This window comes from Lepisosteus platostomus, chromosome 8, assembly GCF_059453375.1.
Source record: "Lepisosteus platostomus isolate fLepPlt1 chromosome 8, fLepPlt1.hap1, whole genome shotgun sequence".
NCBI classification, from domain to species: domain Eukaryota; kingdom Metazoa; phylum Chordata; class Actinopteri; order Semionotiformes; family Lepisosteidae; genus Lepisosteus; species Lepisosteus platostomus.
Window position 1 is genome coordinate 57,188,892 of NC_142618.1, and position 16,852 is coordinate 57,205,743.

General features: G+C 37.2%; 1 protein-coding gene across 6 annotated transcripts in view; it reads right to left on the reverse strand.

Annotated features, from left to right (window-relative positions):
- Positions 1-16,852, reverse strand: part of rnf152 (ring finger protein 152) — a 72,909-nt gene that overhangs the window by 36,741 nt on the left and 19,316 nt on the right. For 2 of the 6 annotated variants that reach the window (XM_088643985.1, XM_088643991.1), the window contains exon 1: positions 3,274-3,470. The exons of 1 other annotated variant lie outside the window; for it this stretch is intronic. The gene's annotated coding sequence lies outside the window, so the exon portion shown is untranslated. Of the gene's footprint in view, positions 1-2,517; positions 2,592-3,273; positions 3,471-12,834; positions 12,860-16,852 lie in introns of those variants that run through there. 3 more of the 6 variants (XM_088643989.1, XM_088643988.1, XM_088643995.1) reach the window with 3 other exon arrangements.

The following is a 16,852-nucleotide window of genomic DNA, read 5'->3' on the forward strand; positions in this document are numbered from 1 at the left end:
AAACAGTGTTTAAGAAACTTTGCTGCTTACTAAGGTATAATAAGATATAGACTAAGATATAAGATATTGTACTTCAAGGTCTGTAGACTGCTGTTAGATTCCACAGTCTCCATAAACGAGTCTAACATAGTCCCTAACAAAATCTGGGTGCAAGAGGAGACTTTTTAAGGAATCCAAATCCTTTAATACCCTGAGTGCTTCACCTGTCTTACAACCATAACGCCTTCCAGGACTATCGAACTGTTTAGACCCCTGATCTATTACTATTGTATCTAATTACACAAAGGAATTCTGTCAGGGTCACACTGGGCACCACTTAATGCACTTGATTTCACTCTCCTGTTAAAAACAAAACTAAAGACAGCAGTCCACTGTAACACTGTCACTTTCTGTCTGGATCATGTCTCTCCCTCCTAATAATGCTTTGAGTATAAATTATCAGGACATGACTTTTAAACCAGTCAAACCCTTTTGAAAAATGTCTTTAATGGGGTTTCATTTACTTTAAGCTTCTACATTGCTAAAATGAAAAAAGCTTATACAACTGCAACTTATGTAAAATATATGTTTCAGTCTTGCATTTTTAGAATATCTTTAAAAACAGATGGGTGAATTTTCAAGATGAAGAGGTGTTTCATTGCAAATGTTGTTTTAACTGGACTTATCACGGTGTTTCACCAAACAGTGCATCTTCAATGATAGATCTCTGCACTTCATGGCATTACACGAACCAGTCTTAACAAAAATTCTGAATTATTCCTATACCGCAATATTGATACTGAAAAAAAGAGAATGAAAATAATTCACTTGATGAACCTAATCTTAGGTTCTACCTAGTTCAAAACTAACTGCTGGAGATGTTGAGCACCTAAGAAATCTCTATAATTGAGCTTCATTGGGAACCTGCTGTACAGGGGTCAATGAGGTAAATATATCTCAGGTATGTTTGTTTTCTTTATCTCTGCTGGGATGAGTGGCAATTTTCATTTGGCCTACAGCCATGATCACTAGTACTGTGATTGCTAGTACAGTGTTTAGATTGTACTGATATACCAAAGCAGACCTGATACACAATTCGTCTAGAAAGAAAAGGAAAATATTTTTCATATGAGAATAGTGGTCTATGAAAGTGATGGGAAGACTATACTATTTATCACATGAATCTCCATACTCAGGACAGCGCTGCCGATAAATTATTCACTTTCCCAGTCACTATGGGAGTGCAGAGCATTATTTCAGTAGAGTTTTCTAGTTGTGTTTAAACCTAGGGGGACATTTTGCTACAGCTTGAAATATTTTACCTTAGACTGAGAACCATAAAAAAAGACCTTCACAGACCTTGGATTCTGAATATCAAAATACAAAATGTAAGTAAATCATATACCTAATGTACAGTATGTGGAAACTTTTTCATGGGAATGTATTACAAGACAAAACATGTATACAGTTTATGGGAATGTTAAATATAATACAGTAATTATAAATAATTAATGAAATCCAAAAGTGGTAAGAGCACTAGTGATTATTGTAAGCTCTCTCAGAACCTCAATTCAAGGAAAGAAATAATATACTGTAGTTCCTATTTTACACAACATGGAACATGTAGCGGTGTAACATGGCACCGCTACATTCGTCAGGAAGGGACACTGTATTTCAGTAATGAATCAGAACAGATACAGTATTTCCTTTTCTAACATATAAGTAGTAGTACTGTAGATGTCTTGACACAATAAACTAACCTGGAAATTCTTTTATGATTAACACCTAACAAAATCTTACCACCAGCTGTCTCTCCCTCGAGGTTGAGCAAAAAGAAAGGGGTCTATTAATATTGTGCTTGTTCTGGTAAGTACTGAAAGAACCCTGTCAAATCAACTAGCTGCCTTTGTTCATATTCACCAGAAAAGTGTCATTTTATATGTCAGAGCATCCCATGGTTATTGCGCAGCTCAGGCTTGCTTTGTAATCTCTCGGTTTGCATTAGGACAGACTACATCCTTTGTTTCAATATAGCCTGTCTCTTACCAAATGAAGATAGCATTCAATGGGAAACTAGTCAACTGCGATGGCTTGTGATAATTTGTGATTATGCAACGAGAATGAGAGACCACACATCACACACATATTACGGTGGTGATGAATTATTTTACAAAACCGAGGGTGAATTTTAAAAACGAGTCAAACAAAACTGAAGATTGTATTAAATATCGAATAAAAAGAAGCAATATTACAACATCCACAAAAGCTATCACCCTAGAGCAATGCTAGTGCTTAAACAGCCAATACCCACATTTAACAGAGAAGCAACTAGTTTTAACATGCACGTATGATACTTTTTACTGTACGGTACGATACAATAGCGTAAGACATTAGGGACTGCTGTTTATTTTTTAAATTATTCTATGCAGCCATCAGTGGGATACATTTCAACCAAGAGACGAACATAGCATTACACAAAGCCGAACGCATGCACTAGCAGTACTGCAGTATTCCACAAAATACCAATTACTACTCAACTGCGAGATCAGTGAATGCAGACAGTATTCATTCAGTACCAGGTTATGTCATCGTTTGTTTCCTTTCTTCGCAGCCTGCGAGACAGAAAATATTCAATCTGTATCTGCAGACAGGAAGAGTCTAGCGGCGGTGAGAGCAAGCTTTGTTCTGCCTGCATATAATCACATACAGTACAGCAACGTTACAGGAGCCTGTCAAGATACAGCACAAAGAAGCTTCCCTCCTAGAATTGCTCAAGAACCTAAAATGTTTACCCTAAGATCATACACCGGCTTCTTCGTCCACATATGTATACTTACAAATGCGATACTGATAATAACCATAACTTGGTAACAAAATGCAGGTGCAATCTGCATATCTTTTTTATTCTTAAAAAAACCCGAATGATGACTATGATATGAACTGTCAATCATTTTATAACCTTCACACGCATACTGCACATGACACTGCATAGCTACAATTTTTCGTAAATACTGTACGTGTTGATGAAAACGGCTCGCTCTTTGGTTTCATGCTAATATGAATACTGTACTGCAGGGTGCAATGTTTTCATCCATTTCATGGAATGATAATACATCGTACTATTTATTTCAGGATAGAAAAACCACTCAAAATGCAAATCTATAAAACGGCTGTCTTTTCATCCCAAAACTGTCTATTCACGTTAAATGAAAACTAAGATTTGTGTTGCGATTATAACTTATACAAGTAACATTAAAGCATTGAGGTCGTGCTCAGAATCAGGTAAGAGCTCACCTTTTAAATATTTTCATTAACACAGATGCTTGTATCCACATTCGATGGGTGTCTGTTTCTGAAGATGCTTGCATTTAATTCGTTATAACAATTTTCAACAACCTAGCATATACTGCTTCTCTACAGTGTGCAAGTAGTTCTCCCTTTTTCTTCAACGAACTGTGTGAAGTTCCTCCTACCCATCCTGTTTTCAGCCACTACGGGATCATCTGCTAGTCTGAATCACCGCCCAGCGTGCGGGCAAGCACTCCAATTAATCGGACCTAGGGCTTGCTGTGAATTCTGGGAGATGTAGTTCTGGTCAAGCATACAGGCACATACTACACTACACAGTGGGGCTTGGTTAAAATGTTCAGTGTTTAAGTCTTACTGAAACACCTTTTCCGTGATGTGTGTCGTGTCTGTGAGCATGCCTCAATATAAGAAGATGTAAAAGGTTATACACAAAAGCAGGCCGTTCAGCCCATCTAGGCAATTTGGTAATTAATAGTTAATTTAAAGTTAAAAATAGCTTTTTCTTGGAATAAGTGTATCAGCTTCAACCAAATGGCTGGGAAGGAGACTCACAAAACTTTTTGAGTAAGTGCATCTTGTTCTTGGTTTTTTAGTGCACCAACAGACAAAATCTGAAAAAAATGTCCCCGCAATACATACAATTTTAAGCTTGTGCAATTTTAAGAGCAAAAGCTTTACTGATCTCTGAAAACCTTTGACCAACGTATAACAATATAATAATTACATTAAAGTAGCAATGTTTCAGCATGAAAAGCAATTAACATAATAAATGTGAGAGATTGTCTCTTAATCCTAGATGAGCAACAAAACCTTTATTCTGAAATAACTCTTAAAATGAAATCCTTACATATACAAATCCACAAACCTCTCTGTACTCTACCTGGCCCAAGCAGAACTGAACAAAAGCATAACATTTAGCCAATTTGTCATCAAATAATTTTTCAATAAACATCAGCAAAAGGCACTATTATTGGTACTATTGTGTAAGGCATTCTCTTCTTCCATCAGCATCTCACTTTTGAAATAATGACTCAGAATCAAAAAGTTTCTCATGACCCTCTTTAATAGTTCAGCTTACCTCAACAACCCTTCACATCTGCTCAGATCGGTCTACTAGTTACAATTCTCTGCCAAAGTGCTTTTTTCAGAGAGTGCATAAACACTGTTTGTATCTACGGGGGGGGGAATGAACAGCGGCCAAAAAGAAAAATCCCTTTTCATCGATATACAGTATGTGAAGGGTGATTTCAGTGTCAGTTTCGGTAAAGAACTGAAATCAGGGGCCCTTTGTGAAGACATCACAGTCGCCTTTAGCCATTTCACTTTGCGTAGCACTCGAACAAAAGCTGTTCCATCAGCAGCATTGTGGCAATTCCTGATTACACACGGCAGAATCACTGATGATCCAGACCTCCTAAGGCCATTCCGTGACAGTAATCTCCACCCCAGAGAGGCCCTCACCTCTACACACATTGCTGAAAGCTGTGTGCTGATGTTTGTGCACCTGGCCTTCTTCGGCAGCATATTTGTGTCCCAATTTGTGCAGCCAAACCGACTGCAAAGGCCATATGTTGTGCAGGAAAGAGCTCGAGTTACGTTTGCAGCAGGATTTTGGAATTCCCGTCTGGATCCTTTTCCCCAGAAAGAGGAAAATACAAGAAAGCCAGAAGAAAGAAATCAACCATTCCAAAATGGCAAGTGTCTTCTAAACATTATTTTAAAGTCACTGAAATTAATTCAAAGTATCCGCTGGTCTTTTATGCCTTTTTTAAAATGTTTATCTTAATATGCAAAATATTATTCCAAATTGTCCACAGCATTATACAGGAATGCTGAGAGTACATATTCTCAGCAGGATATTTTGCAAAACATTTAACCTGTCTAATGAAACAATTAAGCACAATTTTGAAAGAAGTTCAACCTAAAAGCAATTATTTTTTGAGGACGAAGACTAATGTAGAATTGAATGTATCACTATTAAGCATTCGGATAACTATAAACACATGACATCCTCTGTCCTGATTTTACTGAGATAAAATCTAAATATAGCCTATGAGAAATGGGTAAAATACTCGTTTTTATTTTCTACAGTGAGACCTTATGTTGCTGCTTAGGCATCTTTTAGCCTCCATCCATGATCATAAAAACACATAAGTACACAACTATTGTAAGGCTGCATATACTGTATAATTTTTGTCTTTGGGTTTTATAAAAAATATAAACAGCAATTATCTTTCCATAATTTGTGTTATTATTCACTTGCATTTTCACTCCTTAGCTGTCCAGGAACATAAAATTGAAGGGTTGAAAGATTTCATAGTGTATGAGGGGATTTCAATGTTAAGTTTACAGACAGAGTCAAAGTTTACAGACATGGTCTTATAGTTTGAGGGGAATGACAAAATAAAATTGGCTAGAATAACAAATATGACATTCAGGATTAACCTTAACAAACAAAGTGACAAATGAGTGAGAGATGATATGAATGTCGGTTCTCAAGAAGCAGTATTTTTGACGTAAACAGATAGGTCAGGATTTGTTTGGCCCAAAGCATGCTTTTATCACTATGTGTGTAAAATCACATCTGCTCAGACTTCTTAAACATGGCTACCGCCTAAGGCACCCCTTTAAACTGAACGGAAATTGCTTTTTATTAGGATTAGGAGGTCACACACAGAAAAAATGGAAGCAGAGATCCACAAGCAAACCCCATGGCCACATGCCAGGAAAAAGGACATAAAATATTTTTTTCAAAAAAACATAAATTATGATGCTTTCTGTTTTCCACTGACCTTAACAAACCTTTTGACATAAATATAGAATACTGCTGGTCAGGGGTTGGTGGGTTCTCAAAATAGTACATGTGTCTGCAACTATAAATATAACAGGTTTACATATATGCTAAAAGTCTAAAATCATAAAAATCAATCCATCACATCTGATATTTTTAAAAAGTGTCTCAGAAACAGATCACTCATTTTTTTCTGTTCATTCATTTATACAGTGTTTCATAGACTGATTTAAAGTTTACTATGATCTTCATTTTATAAATGATTATACAATTTGATTATACAATTAAAAACAAAATGATTATACAGTAGCATACAGTAGTCCCTGTATTTGGAGGCAGGGAGATTAATTTGTGGCTTAACTTTGAGTAATCTTAGGTTTTTGTTTGCAGTTTGTTTAGGTTTTTGTTTGCAGATTTAAGTTTTGTAATTTGTGGTTTCAAGTTTATCACTATTGTTCATGTAACAAATTCTCAGTTGTCTCAGAGAACACAGCTGCCAACATGTTTTTTGCAAACGCGGTGGTTAAGGTTATAGTTAATCTACGGTTCCATTTAACATTTTTTTAATCATAATTCTGTGACACTAAGTAACCAAGTAATAATATTTTATTCAAATATTATTCCTTCTAGCTAAAAATGGCTTTAGTATACATTGAAAAGTGAAATATCACCATTTAAAAATTGTTGCAATTTATCTGAAGTCTGGCATAGATTTCCCAATATCAACACATTGTACCTTCAATGTATTCATGATCTTACATTTTGTTTTAGAATAAGCAGCAGATGCTAGAGTTTCTCTTTTAATAAGTTTGTATATAATAAAAAGTATGCTTTAAAAACGTTTTGTTTTGAGCTAATTTTCACAACCAATCCCTTTAGTTATTAAGTGTCTTTAGTTATTATGTTTTTGAGTGGTAACAGAAATATAGTATAATACTTCATTTGATGGTATAATGCCATGATGAATTTTGCTTTATTTCATTTCTCAAAATGTATAAAGTGACAATTAAATATAAACATGAAAAACTGTGAGTTAATATTCGAAACTAAACAATGTGATTATTTTTGAGATAGCAAAAAGCTTTCATGTGTTATATCAAGTTGCAAAAGCAAAATGCATTTGCATGACCTAAAAGACAATCTTTTATGAGCTGCTGTAAAAAATGTAGTACATTATGCTATCACACTACAAGACTAAACAAGTCTACTAAATAACAAAGACATATGATTCTGAAAATGTTTTTATTATAGTTTCATCTGTAATGTAATTTACTGTAGGCACTTATAACTATTTAAAGCCACAATTGCAGTATGTCAGGTCTAACTGCCCTATTATAGTCCTTGTGGTAGGAATCACAGTAGTCTTTTTAATATTCCACAGAAGAAGTCTCAGCCTTTGATTTTAGCTTCACTGAACACATAGCGTTCCAGGCTAGCTAACCACACTAAGCTGGTATTGCATCAGTGTCCCCATCTCCCCATCTACAGGTGTGTATCCATTAATCAGTCATGTCCTCATTATTTTGGACAAACACCTACACTATCAGAAAATGGTTCAACACCACCACTGTAATTAAAAACAGACATTATACATCATCTTGTTTACAAAAAGCTAAACCACCTTTTACCTTTTCAAGCATAGGCACCACAGATGGATTTCTAGTTTGATGCAAAGGAGTATTTTCATTATAGTGAAAGCTTAGATAAAGAAAGCTTACCATCTCCCAGTATTGTTGAAAATACAGTTTATCTAGGAACTTTTTGGCAACATACCAGTCATTGGGAAATGACTCAAAACATAATCTTCACTGTTTGTTATTGCTTAATTACAGACAGACCGCTACACAAGAACTGAAACAGAGGCAGCATTAAATTACAAAATATTTGTGACTCTGAGACACTGATCTTCACTAACAACCACGGTTGCCATACCTAACATTCATGGCTGATCCTGTTTGGCCAGGGACACTACTCTTTAATCAAAAAGTGCATCCCTGACCCAGCAGCAACCGGTTTGTTGTTTTCAATCTCTCACACTCTGAGAGTGCCCCCTTCTCAGTCGATGTTAACATACAGAGGATATTCAAGACTCATCTAGACTCTCATGCCTATGAGAGGACAATACACTTCTAAAGAGACAAGTAATTCCCAACTCCTTCAGATACTAACACCTCCCATTAACCCTGATTCAGCTGGCCCACCCTGTTCCTCAACACCCCTCTTTATCCCTGTTGAGCCTGGCAAATTATCTACCAAATGTCCACCTGTACATGACTCCCTTCAGTCTCAACTGTATTTTCTCAAGTATCCTTATCTCACCGAGTCCCACGACCTTGTTAGCCAGCTCATTCTATTACTTAAGGGAACGCATCTCTGGAGTTCTATGTCTTCCGTCTCCCACCTCTAGGCTATAGCCTAGACCCAGACTGAAGCCCTTTTCCTCCTAGCTGATCTTAGGAGCCCCTTAATTAGTCCCGAGAAGTGACAAATTACACACAGAGCCTATAACACCAGCTCCTTTCCCTTATGTGGAATTATTACTTCTTCTGAATTTCACTCACTTAAAACATTGCTCATACAGAGCAGCTGTGTCTCATTTAACAGATTTTCCAAATTAACAGCTGGCCACCCTGACAAAAGATTAATCAAAAACTCACTGTGCATTGTTTCTCTGATTGATAACCAGCTCTAGATGCACTACACTTAAGAATGTCAGAGGCATGCAAATTTCAACCGTTTGTCAGCCATTCCACTCAAATATTATTTTCAGCAGCTTATTGAATATTGAAAGGTAGACAGTAAAAACTTGTCAGAAAGAAAGATCAATGCTTTAATTAAACTCAGAAGATAATTCAGCACATGTGATTTGTATTTAATTCTGGAGGGCGAATAACTATCCTACATATTCACAACACGTGCAACAAAATATGATTGAAATCTACCATGGTACACTGGCTGTAAGTACATTCCTTTTAAAATGATATTTTATTGCCTGTAAGTCAACAGCTGGCAATTTCAGTATTTCATTTTTACGTTTGTGGCCTATGCAGCTCTGCCCCTGCAGGGATTCAATCCAACTCCCTCTGGAACCTCCCAGTTCTGAGCTAAAAAGCACCTCCTCAGACAGCAGTAAGACCTCCTGCAGCCAAAAGGCCAGGTCCCCACTCACAGTGCGATTCAGCACCATCCACCTTTCCTTGGGGATCACATCATCTTCTCAGACATCCCAGCTTTGAAGAACTGATTTCAGGGGGGAGGTCATCCAGTCCAGTCCAGTTGAATAACCTCACTTTCTTTGCAAACTTTCGTTGTACAGAAATGCGGCTTGTTTAGCAGATTTGAGCAGATTCTCAGATGGCTCAAGGTCATATTACATACTTAAATAATTTGCTGATGATTTTTCAGACTGGGGGTGTCACCAACAGAAAAACTTGGGAGCGGAGGGGGGCAATTTCCGGGATATTATAGATCACTTGCAGGAGTCAGGGAGGAGATGCAGATTTCCGGGAGACTCCCGGAACTTCTGGGAGACTTGGAATGTGTATCTTCCAGCAGGCTCAAGGTGTCCTGTTACACATTAATGTGTATAGAATTTGGCATTGTGTTACCAGGCAAGATGTCATGATAACAGAACACAGGTGTGTACATACAGTATGGTGTGCCACCTGTTGGGCTGAAAATAGCCAAGCCAGTCTTTTCAAAGTCGGCATTTTTTTGTGAGCACACCTACAACACACGCGATCTTAAAGCACTTTGAGATCCTTAACCACAATGTTAAGCCTAGTTCAACTGTAACATTCCTCTCGTTGGCAGCTAAAAGTGGGAAAGTAACACAAGCCAGTTGCTTCTGTAAGAGAGTGATTTCCTAAAGCAACAGAAAGGGACATTACGCTAGGAGCCCGAGGGCATCCATGACAACAACATCAGGAGTAACACACAGTCACTTAGAGCGAAAGGACAGGGAAAGAAAAACAAAAATGTCTCAGTTGGCCTAAGGGTCTGCTGAATAAAAATCGTTTGAACTTTGCAACTTACTAGCCTAATCAATTTATGAATCAAACACCACTGACAGACGCAAAGCACACCGATGGTACCCGGGATACCGGCAGCAAGGGTAAGCTTCTTGTTAAACAACTCCATGCTGCAGGAAGTCTTTCTCTGCCTGTATTACAGACTGAAAAAAACCCAACTTAGAAACATCAGTGATTTATACCAGACATGGGCTAAGAGAAAAGGAGACAAGTCAGTACCAATATTATCCCTTACCAGATCTTCTCTAGAACCAGTACTGTTAGTGTGCAGTACTGTATAGCTGGCTTGTCATCGTGAGGCTAATTTAACCCAGGTCTCTAATTTAACCCAAATCTCTCTTCTTACGAGCATTTTACTATTTCTTTTCCTACTCAACGAACTTGCTTTCCTCTCTGCAAGGGTACCATTATACTATGGTGTTCATAGTAAATGATGCCTCACATTCACTACATCCGGATGACATTTGGTGCATCTAGAGTACCAAAGTTTCTAAAAAACATTTTAAGAAGTCATTCATTCTGAGTGCCATTACTCTTTCAAACTCTGATGTATGAGCCCCTTCAGAGCATTGCATTGACATCATACATATACCTATACAGCTCACACTCAATCTTAAATTTCACACATGAATCATACTGTACTACATTATATAGTATGGTATTGTTATTTAGTGTATATTACATTGAATGTAAACAGCTGTAAAATCCATTCAATGTTTTGTGTACTCCATATATCCTCCCTTTTATTGTTGTTTCAATGAGGCCCCAGGTAATTTTCCACTGTATGTGGACAATAAAGTAGATTCTGTTTCTGCATGATATAGAATATCCTGTGAAGTTTATTTAAAAGTAAAAAGGTAAAATAATTGATTATGAGGACAATCTGGAGGTTAACCTTTGTATAAAAGCCTAATAAAAACACTGTGCAAGTAGATCTTGCATAGCAGGCTGAAGGTTAAGCTCTCTCTACAGTACGTAAGCTGCAGTAGCACAATTGAATGCCTTTGCATTCTATTGAAATATTCTTCTTGGCAGCTGGAGAGTGTGAATGAAATCAATTCCCATTCGTCTCCAGTCAGATGAGGATCGAACCAGAACACCACAGCGACTGTCCAACCCCTTCTGCAATGATCCTGCGGCCAGTGTTCCTGTGATCAAAATGAGTTCATTTATGCTCTGCAGCAAAAAACAAATGTAGCATTCAGATTGTATTGTTGGGAGTGGCGTGGTGCAGTGGGCAAGCCTTTACACTCTCGGCTGCTGGGCTGTGGGTTAGAGTCCCCACTACAGACACTGCTATTGAACCTTCAGTGAGGTATTTTGCTCCAGTTACTCCAATCCACCCAGTTTTATAAGAGAGGAATTGCAATGAACCGGCATCTCATCCGATGTCACGTGCTCTCTAGTCTGCTCAAAACCAGGATCAGCTCGGTTATGGACTTTACCTGTTTTAATGTCTTACCATCCGTATACGTATACACCTATAGGCTCCAAGTGATTTGACTAGTAAAGGATATTTTGCTTTGAGGCCAGGTTGCTGCTCCATCACTCCGACATTGCTGGTTTGCACCAGTGGCGGGGTAGGTTTGAGTTATTCCAATCTGGGTGGATTTATAATATTTACCAATTCTAATCGACAAATGTATTTTTTTTTACTCTTAAAATATTCAGATATTTATTCTTGTCATTAAATATATGCTGAAACGATACATTTAGAAAATTCGATGGTTCATTTAGTATTTTAGTGGTTTTCAAGTTAGATCTAAGATGTTCAAGGGAAAGGAACAATCTCACATTTTGCAGATGTGGAGTAAGACTGTATAATTTTAAGTCTGAACTGTTTATTATCCAAAGAAAACCTCCTCATACAGCACAGTCTTCCCATAACTCTATGAAGTATAATTTCTGGTCATGGAGAAACAAACTTTTTAAAGGACTTATTTTATTAGTGCCCTCATATTAATTTGTGTGAATCTAGAGTTAATTTGCCACAGCTATTAAATTTAATTACTGTGGCATTTTGAAAGAGTATGCAAGTTTATGTCAGCAACTGTAAGTCTGCAGCAAGTGATTCTTGACCTTGTGGCACTCCACATATTTCAGTCCACATTGCTTAAAAAAAACATGCTGTTGGAACCTGACGACTCACTTAGTTTTGTACTATACCCTATCATCCCTGTACATTCACTTACCTGTATTACACTTTACAGTGATGAATTATCATTCCCTATACAATTACTTTGTAATTCCTCTGCTACTAGGCACCTATTATATTAACCGTGAAAGTTGAGGGAGACTATATTTCATGGATTGGAAACAGTAATTTAGCTTTTACAATAAATACCCAAACAAATAGCGGTTAAGAAAACACCAGGCACAATGAAAAACAATTAGAATAAATTATTAAAACCTTCCTAATTGTTAAAGCTATGTCAAAAACATAGCCATAGTCATGCGAGTTCTGGCACAGCTTTAGCAAAAGCTAAAAGAGTAATAAGTCAGAGGCAACTAGGATAAATATTTATTTACAATAACACAACGTGCTGACGCATACTGATACACACATACAACATAAAACATAACGCAATTTATAAAATAAGGCGTCTGGGAGGCCTCTGATCTTAAGATCCAGAAAACCCAGAACCAAACATCTCCAGCTAGGAGAGAATGTCTTTAGCCTGAGGGTTCCACCAATAAGGCATCAGAGTATCCTAATATAGTTACCTAGGTAGAATCTGGTCTTCAAGACTGATCAGAATAAGGTCCACTCTCCTGACATGCTTCTTCACTATTCCTCTTCTCTCTCTGTTCCCCCTCCGTACATCCTTCTCCTCCATCCTTCCTCCAAGTCTCTCTCTCTCCCTCTCTCTCCCTGCATTTTTGGACTGATGATGACGCACATTATCTACCAAGGAAATATTAACTAGAGTAAACCAGGATATCCCCTTGACCCTCTGTGTTTACTGGTCCTGCAGCTGGGTAAACCACTCATGTTTTTTTTTAAACTCTGAGAACTGCAAATGATAGCTTGATGTAAACAATGACTTTACTTTCCTGTATGGGCTTTCCATACTTTTCTTATTAAAGCCTGGATGAAACTGATCAGCATTCCTATAGCAACTCGTAAACCCACATCAAGGGCAGGCATTTGTCTGCTGGAGGGCATGAAGTACTGGGCTTGTGGGTCAATGTTTTCATTTATCCTGGCCTTAATTAATGCAAGTCAGAAAGGGAGATGCAAATGGTGGAGCTGGCTTTATGCTGTGAGAATTTAAGAACTAATCAAAAGGCAAGTGAGGAAAACTACATTAGTCATGTTTTTATAATTGTAGAGATGCCACAGTAACTAACTGGAAAAAAAAATCACAATAAGTACTATGTGCATGGTGGACCATTCATTCCAAAACATTAGAGAATAGTGGGGATGGCACAGTGTCTCCTGTGTACCCCTGTGCACTGTAATTCCTGAAGAGGGTAAAGTACTAAATTGTTATAAGTGGCATGAATGTTAGTTCTTGGGACTCTAGGTCATAGCACTCCTGGCTATCTTGTCAGTTCAGACAGCCTCTATGAAATGCATGCTGTTGTTGGTGGATAAAAACAGCAGTATGACGCACATCTCAGGCTACTTGAATTGAATGAGCATGCCAAGGGAAGGTAATAGATTTTTTTAACTTCATCATGCAAGCAAGAGTCTCTCTGTTTTTTCCAAAACTTTAAGTAATTCTAAAATCACTGGAGGTGTATGTGTTTCTTTTGCTTAGACTTTTTATTTCTATTTCAAACCGTTCTCACCATCGCACAATCTTGAATACCTAATTAAAGATTTAATCTTTAATGTAAAGCATTAATTTATTTTAATGACCTGTTCAGAAAATTGTGATCATTAAAAGTCTTACCTCTCTGTCTTTGTTTTAAGTTATCGATTCCCTTTCAAAAACTGGAACTGGAGACACCTGAAGGTATTTTTTATAACCCATGTTGAATTATTTTTGTTCTTAGACCCAAGTAGACTTTTCTACAGATACAGTATATGGTAGATCAATTAAATTACAGGCTCATATGGATAGTGTGTCAGTTCTACTTGGAATGTGAAAAATAAAAACACTTTCAACACTGATTGACAAATTGCTATATACAAACTACAGTATGTTTTGTATTTAGCAAGAATGGCCAACAGCAAAGATTTAAATAATCTCTGTAATAAACCTCTGAATGTTTTTAAATAACTATGAGTTTTTGTGCGAATGTGCTAAGGGAGCTAATTGCGTATTTTATAAAACACGTTCCGCCTCAGGCCTTTTACTGCCTGGAAGATAAAGGCAGTGAACACGTAGATTTGCACAATTATTTTAAATCCTGTGAATTAATGACACACTTGTTTGCAAAACTCAAAATGAAGAAAAAGGTTGACTACCATGTTTCATAACAGTAATCGTGAAGAGGTTATGTTATTCATATTACAAATGTTGTGGAAAAAAAAACATTTCATGCTGTAGAAAAACTCAGCAAAACTTTGTAAAGATTACATTTTCTGATAGCTAGACAGACGTTGAAATTTTCCAGTGCATTTAGATTCTCTGTGTATTATTGGAAACTACCTGAATATTCATTTACAGTAGCACACACTGACTTTAATTTATTTGACAAAATATCCAGGTACCTTGAGATACAGTAAATGAGACGTAAATTTAGGTTGTGGTTTTTAGATCTACCTGCTGCAACACCATAAAATGTCATTTTTTAAATGAAACATGTACATTTCTCTTTCTTCGGCCTCACTTTCCTTGGAGGAGCAACAGCACTGACTTCATTTCTAAAGTACCTTATTCCACTCTGTGCAGGCAGCTTCATGTAAATCCACACCTGAAGCACCACAGTAATCAGATCAAATACGAGAAACATCATTTTTACACATAATACAAAAAAAAAACCGCTTGGGGCCAGATCTGAGCTTTAATTGTTGTGAATCAGAAGAACATTTTCAAAGTGGTTTTACAATCTGTCTGAGAGAAACCTAATCTCAAATGCTTTCCTATACTTTTCAAAGCGCAATCAATTTAATTTCCTTCCATACCAATTATGAGAGAAGGTGAAATACTGTTCTGAAATTGTTTAGTTAATAATGAGCGCACATACAGAAAAATGAACAGAGCTTGGGAAAATGTGTCAAGTCCTTTTCTGAAGATTTTGGAATGATTCATTGTTGATTTTGTAGCTCCTACGCCTCCCTTGTGAGTATTTTCTTATTGGCAGTTATTAAAAATGCTAGTGCCTGCCAAAGCAGTGATTTAGAAGCACCTCCTGTGTTGCTACAGACCCCTGGGTGATATGGAAGCACTTTGTCGTGTCACTCTTCTCACACAGTGAGAGATTAGCAAAGTCAGTGTGGTCTGACTGTGCATGGCTAAGACGTGAAACGGGAAGTTTGAGTCTCTTTGGAGTTAGTGATAGACTAACTCGTCAAAGGTCTTACAGATTTTTTCTCGAGGCACTTAAAATATCACTACCATCTTTTTAGACAAAGCATAAATCTGAAAATATGAAACTAGGATTACAGCCCAAAAGGGTTTGCAGAACATGCCAGATTGAGCGACTAGCTTTAGTTTCATGCAACCTTGCACCCACAGGAGCTGGAAGTAGTTTTGATCTTTCTATTTAACTAAAGGAACTGGAGCACAGAAATCTGGCTTGCTAGCTATTTGTAGTATTTTGATGCTTATTAATGAAATAGAAACAAAGTTCAGGGTATGCAAAAACATTCAAGAGCACGTTTTGAATCTTCTGAAGTAACTGTTCCATTGGTATTATTTACAGTTTAAAATGTCACTAAAATACCCTCTGAAGCCTGGAATAAAGTGTGATGTTAGAAAATAACCCTGATGACTATCGAATATTTTCCCCCTGATTATTATTCTAGTAATTTAATTGGGTTTTTTGGGCATTTTTTAGTTTTGTTATCAAGTTTAATAAATATTGTGCTTATTCATTTACTGACCTTTGTTATTCCTTTTTCGAGAAACACTTATTGATCATGTGTTTCCATGCTTCACCTGAGTTTTGACTTCTACTCTGAAACAGTTGTGTGTTGGCTGTACTGTTTGCTGTCTAGAACATTAGCCAGTAGTTGCCTATCTTGTATTAGGCTTGGACTGAATTAGACTGGGTCCCAGCAGAGTTGCTAGGCTATAGAGGCCACTCAGGACTCCCTTCTATAAAATATTTCTATTGTCTGGGGTGTTTGTGTGTGAAGGCAGAATCAGGAGCACCTACCTGCTTTAGTGACTGTGATGTATTGGGTGAGCAAGTTATTTTCATTTGTGGTGACCCCTGTCAGAGGGAGATAATTTTTTGCTGACAGCATTTAGGGGAGAGTAACTGAACCTTTTTCCAGACTTGAACAGAGAGGACTGTGAGCGAACCTGTTCCAAGTATTAAAATTCCTCAAAGACATTGACAAAGTCAACACAGTGGAGTTGGTCAAAGCAAACAGTGACACCCCTTGTTGACAGTCTTATCTATAAATACCCAGGTAGCTTTCTGAGGGTCATTAAGCATATTTATTTGACTCAGACTGATGTTCTTTAATATGGAAATCAAAACACATTAGTATCTGTACCAAAAGAATTTCCACTTCACACTAAGCAGTCTGAAAGACTTCTAAGAAATTCTAAATCTCACAACAAAATGAAATACTTTGCCTTGCATGGCACTACGCTTTTTGCACTGCCTAAGTCAACGT